Genomic DNA, 6,624 nt, shown 5'->3' with positions numbered 1-6,624 from the left:
TACAGGCGCGCGCTACCACGCCCAGTTCATTTTGATTTATTGTAGAGATGAGGTCTCGCCAAGTTGCCCAGGCGGGTCTCGAACCCACGGGCTCAGGCAATCCACTCACCTCAGCCTCCCAAAGGCGCAGGATTACAGGCTGAGCCACCGAGTCCGGCTCCTAAAAGACTTTCATGGGCCTTTTCCTGCTCAGAAAATTTTGTAAGTCTCTGATTTTCTAAAGCAAAACGAATATGAACTCCTCTGCCAGGCCAATGCTCAAATCTGTTCTGGCCTTCCATGATGGAGCCTCCCTAGCCCTTTTTTTCCACTCCTGCCCTCCTTACATCATCTCAGAAATTGTAAGCCTTCATGCCCACATATTCACTTTCCTCTAGACCATGCTCCCTTTCAAGTCCATTTCTGGGTCTTCTTCCTTCTTGAAACCTTCTCTATCCAGTTGGTCTCTGTGGTGTCTAGTCTTCCTGAACTGCTGTAGGAATGAAGTGCTGCGACCTAGTTCTGACGAATAGATTATAAAACTGCATGAGGGCAAGGACCCTCCCTGTTTTGTTCACCAATGTTTACTACTATCCATCATCTAGGACAGTAAACTGACACATAGGTGGTGCTCAGTATGCATTTGCCAACTTGATGAATTCCATTTTTAGGTGTGTGTGTTGTTTCATGTATGCTATTTGGTTGCCCCAAGTAGACTACAAGCTTTTCAAAGCCTAACCCTGGTTCCATAGCTTATAAAATCTGTGTCCATTGATCAAGATGGCTATTGGAACCCATAATATTGTTCACTACACACAACTGGGTGAGGTTGAGTATTTCTGCTGATGCTTTTTCTGAAGTGCAATTTGACAATGCAAACCAAGAGCCTTAAAACTGTCCACATCCTGTGATCTAGTAACAGCATTTCTACAAATCCATTCTAAGGATATTAACTAAGATGTCATTGATATTAACAAAACAAGAGTGGCTACGAGTTACTAAGCACTTATATGTGTCAAACACTCTTCCATTGGTCACTTTACATATTTTCTTTCATCTGACCCTCTGAGTCACCTCGGAGGTAGCCATTATGATCTCCATTTTACAAATGAGAAAACTGAAGCCCAGAAAATATATGATATTTGACCATAGTCACATTTCTGGTAGATGGCAGAGCTAGGATTTTATCTGTAAATATCTGACTCCAAGCCCGTGTAATGCATTCTTATAATAGTAGAACATCATGTATTCTCTGTTTAAGCAAGAGGAAAATGAATTGGGTTAATTATGATATAGCCACAATATGAAATATTATCAGTCATCAAAAATAATATTTTTGCGTTTCCTTTGCCCATGCCAGCTCTGGCATGTCTCCCTTTCTTTTCTCTCTTCTTTCTCTAATAAACTTTGTCTTAAAACTTAAAAAAAAATCTTTTTGGAAGATGGTTCAATGACACAGAAAATACTTTAGATAGAAAGTTAGGGGAAAATAATAAGATACTGTAGTGGGTTGAATAGTGGCACCTAAAACGTATGTCTACAAATCCCTGGAACCTGTGAACGTGACCTTATTTGGAAGGAGGGTCTTTGCAGATGTAATTAAGTTAAAGATTTGGAGATGAGATCATTCTGGATTCCCCAGGCAGGTCCTAAATCAAATGACAAATGTGCCTATAAGAGACAGAAGAAGAAAAGACACAAAGAAATATAGTCGGTGATGCTGAAATGGAGGCAGAGATTGGGGCGATGTGGCTACAAGACCAGGAACACCAGCAACCACCAGAAGCCAGAAGAGGCAAGAAGCAAACTCTCCCTACAACTCCTGGAGGGAGCATGGCCGTGCCAGCACCTTGGTTTCAGATTCTTGTCCTCCAGGTCTGTGAAAGAACAAATTTCTGTTGCTGTAAGCTACCCAGTTTGTGGTTATTTGTTCTGTCAGTCTCAGGAAACAAATTCTGATTTCTAGCCTTATGTGCCTGTAGATGCCTTACTCCTGTCATAGCAATCCAGACCCACGGCAGTCCCCTCCCGACCTACATCACAAGTAGACAAGCATTCTGCAGAACCTGCCCCAGAAAATTCCATCCTTTCTCCCCAGGGCCTGTGTCCCTTGAGTTCTCCATCCAACCAACACGTGTAGACATGTACCCCTATGTCCGATACAAAAGTCTGTACTTAATGCCACCACTGGGATGTGGCGCAGTCAACACTGACTAAGCGCTAGCACTGGGTGGGGCACCGTGGACGCCAGAAAGATCCACTTCCATTGTGTAGTGCTTTCGAGTTTGCAAGTCACTTTTATGTGTATTAGTCTACTTGATCTTTACCCTATAAGTAAGCAAAAAAAGTTTAAACCTGTTTTGGGTATGGGTAAACTGAGGTGCTAGAAATCTTAAGTGCTTTGCTAAAAGCTATGAAGCTGGACCTGAGCTTAAGCCCAGATTTCCTACATTAAGCTCCCTCCAAGCCCAGTGTTTTAGAAGTCCAGGGAGAAGAAAGTAAAATCTCACAGTGGGAAACTGAGCAGGCTTCCTTGAAGAGATAGGAATTGAGCAAAATTTGTAAAATGAATTGCAATAGACTGGGGATTGGCAAACCACGGCCTGTGGGTTACATTTAGCCCAACTCCTATTCTTGTGAAAGAAAGTTTTATTAGAACATAACCTCACTTATTTACATATTATCTATGTGGCTGCTTTCACACTATAACAGCAGAGTTGTGTATTTATGATAGAATAAGTTACCTGCTGGTGGGCACGGTGGTTCATGCCAATAATCTCAGTACTTTGGGAAGCCAAGGTTAAGAGGATTGTCTGAGCCCATGGGTTTGAGACCCGTCTGGGCAACTTGGCGAGACCTCATCTCTACAATAAATCAAAAAATTAGCTGGGCGTGGTAGTGCGTGCCTGTAGTTCCAGCTACCTGAAAGGTTAAGGTGGAAGGAACACCTGAGCCCAGCCGATCAAGACTGCAGTGGCTGTGAATATGCCACTGCACTCCAGCCTGGGCGACAGAGTGAGAGACTCCAACTCAAAAAAAAAAAAAAAGAAAGAAAGAAACTGTTACCTCCAAAGTCTAAAGTATTTATTTGAACCTTTACAGAAAAAGCTTGCCAACTCCTATGGTCAGGGAGAAACTTGTGGGGGTGGGAGGGGCAAATGCCTACAAGATAAGGAAATTCATAGTTCCTGATAAAAGTAACATTCAATTCCTTGGAGGGCCTGTTTCTCTAATCTTAATAATAGTTAATGCCTACATGGTGTTTATTGTGTGCCAGGCAGTATTTTAACTGCTTTATATATAACAACTCTTAATTATGTATGAATTATTATCATCATCCTCATTTTAGAAGTGAGGAAATAGGGACCCAGATCAAGTAGCTCACACAGCTAGCAAGGGACAGATCCAGGGTTCCACGCCAGGCAGTGCATACCAGAGGCTGTGTGTGGAGCCCCCGGTGTGTCTCACACCCTTAGGAATTTGGGCATTTGTTAGAACACATGGAGCCCTGTTGCAATGAAGGCCCAGTACTGGATGCTATAAAAAGAGCCAACTGTTCTGGCTTAGGTATTTCCTCACCATTTTCCTGACAGTCCCCCACACACTGACATGTGATGCCTGCTGCTCACCTGGGAGCTGAAATACTATTCGCAGGATGGTGACTCTCTTTTGATGCACTGGCCTTGGGAGGTCAGGGAAGCTATGACAGAGCAAAGGCTTTTCCGGAACAGAGATAAAGTGCTAAAGCCATGATGCGGTGATGTAAGGCACAGTCACCAGTTGAGTAAGGCAGGGAGAGAGGCTATCAGGCCCTGTTGTGACACTCAGACACCAGCCAGCCTGGCCATGAGGACGTCTCACGTCTGCTGAGGCTGCAAGCCTCCGCTAAGAGCGACAATGTGATTAACCAGAGAGGATGAGAATGATGGGCGACTGTACCCCTACCCCCACCAGCACCAATCAACTATCTTCAGCTGCTTAAATATCCTATCACAGCTTATTTCTCATGTTCCTGTAAAGGTGATCGGTGCAAGAAAATATCCAAGTATCCTGGCATCTTGTCAAGGGACAAAAAAATTTCATGCTGATTATTTCATCTGAGGTCAGAGGAAGGAAAGAGGCCACTCTGCTGGATGGAGTGTGTTGAAGAGGAAGCGAGGGACAGACTGGAGCAGGCATCCACCTGCTGGGTGAATTCACCTGGTCCTGGCCTCCTTCCCATCTCTGGGCATCTGTGGTCAGAATTCACCCACAGCTGCTGGGAAGATGGAAGGGAGAAGAGAAACTGACTGTTGAGGGAAATCTGACCACAGTCAACATCAACGTTCTCCCCCACAACCTCTGCCTTCCAGGCAGCAAGCTTGGGAGGAGAAAAATAGGTTGTACTTTAGTGCTCCTTTGTCACATAAATCCTTCCCCTCCCCACCCCAGCAACCCAATACTGAGAAGGAAACGAGGAAGAAGAAAGGATAATTGATCACAGCTCCCTGGCCCTTGGCAGGGAAATAGTCACACATAACATTAGTCATGGAGTCGTGGGTGTCAAGTGACAAAAAAAAAAAAAGAATACACTCTACCCTAAACTAAATGGAACAAAATGAAAAAAAAAAAAAACTTGTCTGGAGGCAAGTCCAGAAGGCAGGAGAGGGAATCAGTTCTGAGTTTCTTACTCATTCCCAGTGTGTGCAGCTCTCAGGAGATGCCCATTCCACCATCTGCTCATGACCTTGGCTCACAGCCCCGGCACAATTGCTAGTGAGCCGGGGGACTGGGGACTTGAGGGACCCTCACGGCTCAAAGAGATGGTCTCTAGAGAAAAGGGGAAAGTATCCAGAACCATCTTTAAAGATCTTTAGAGCCTGGCTTGGTGGTCTGCAACTGCTTGGTTGGTGGTGCTGCTCTGAGGAGCTGGGCACCATTCACGGTGTTGGCAACAGGCGCGATCACCTTCCCTTTCTGCTTACAAGCTGAAGGCTTAAGCAAGCTCCCAGCTGCACTCAGGCCTGGCCAGGACTTTTGGGGGTGAGCTGGCCAATGGGCGTTAGTTCCACGTGCCCTGTCTCAAACCACCAGATGCCACCATTCATTTATATCAGCAAGTGACTGCGGAGGGCCTCCACATGCCCAGCCAAAGGCACCAATCACCCAAACTCTGCTCACACTGAGGAGCTTAACGCCAGTAGGGGCACATGGACCCAAGGCAAAAAGATGCAAGCTACAAATGGAAAAGCAGAGAAAGGTGCTGAGGGGGGGGTACCAGGAGATCTAAGTCAGCTGGGGCTCAGAGGAAGTGTTGAGGCAGCTGTGCAGCTCTGTGGGGGGTGGGGGGGAGGGGAAGCTGTGCAGGCAGAAGAGGCCACACCTGCAAAGCACACTGCTTAAGGCACTGAGAGGAGGCCAACCCAAGGTGGGTGGGGAGAGAGGGGACAAGAGGCAGGAGCTAGGGAGGACTCGATCTGATGGGACTCTCACTGGGATTTCCCCAGGGCTCAGGTCTCCAGGTTCCAAACAGAGCAGATCAGGTTCTTTCTCGGGAGATTTGCATGTTATTTGCTTACTGTTTCTCTCTCTCTCCTTTATATTTCTCATTGTGTTTATACTCAGATGCTGCAGCAGTCTTTTTTTCCTGTCCGTGATTTTGCTTAAAAGCCATCATTCCTGCCCTCTCTGAGCTACACCAGAGAAAAATATGTGTCAAAAGACAAGAAGACACAAGAAAGGCGCCCTCAGGGGTCCTAACTTGGAGTCTCCTTCCCTGGACACCCCACTCTCTAACCAGCGCTGATGACAAAGCTGTCACAGTGGAGGAGGGGCAGCAGTCAGGGGCTGGACCAGAGTTCTCACTCTGCCCCAGCTTACTGAGTGACCTTGAGCTAGTCATTCAACCCTTTGGGTGTTGATTGCCTCTTCTGTGAAATGAGTGGATTGCACTAGGTCAGGGATTCCCTACCTGCAATCCACAGATAGGCTTTAGAGGAATTTAAGAATCCCTAAAATTGTATGTAAAATGTAGTGGACTTGCATATGTATGCATTTTGGGGGAAGGGTTCTATAGCACTCATTCAATTCTCAAAGGGGACCAGGACTGCAAAAGTTAGGAACACCTGCCCTGGGTGATGTCCATGAGCCCACAGCTTTCGGTCTCATCAGAGATGATGCTCTTGCAGTAAAGCTGCAGAGACACAAGCTTCTCAAGCCCTGAGTGATTAAGGAAACGCTGGGAGTGCTCTAACAGCGAAGGGAAGCCAGGTTATATACAGGAAGTGTTGCTATGCATGCATTTCTGGTAAACTGTCTACAGAAACCTCTGAAGAAAGAGAAAAATCTGTTGGGTATCAGAGATTTGTGGTGATTTCCTTCCCCCTCCAAGTAAATATTCACTTTTGTACTTGTTTTCATGATTTTGTATTCTTTTTTTAAAGGAGTGTCTCAAATCATAAATCTTTGAACCCCACACAACCCAGATTTCTCCTGGGTCTTGGATGTAACCAAGGCTAAGATGACCTGAGGGGCATAAGCACTTTTCAGTCCTGTGGCCATCAGATGCCTAGCCCCCAACAGGTGATGCTCAGATTGGGCAGCTTTCCTTATGGTCATCCTGGTTTCCCTCCCCCGCTTCCCACCCCTCTTTTCCCTTCCCCTCTT

This window comes from Carlito syrichta, unplaced genomic scaffold, assembly GCF_000164805.1.
Source record: "Carlito syrichta isolate Samal-C Ts95f unplaced genomic scaffold, Tarsius_syrichta-2.0.1 Scaffold301619, whole genome shotgun sequence".
In the NCBI taxonomy this organism is placed as follows: domain Eukaryota; kingdom Metazoa; phylum Chordata; class Mammalia; order Primates; family Tarsiidae; genus Carlito; species Carlito syrichta.
This window is presented reverse-complemented; position numbering follows the sequence as displayed.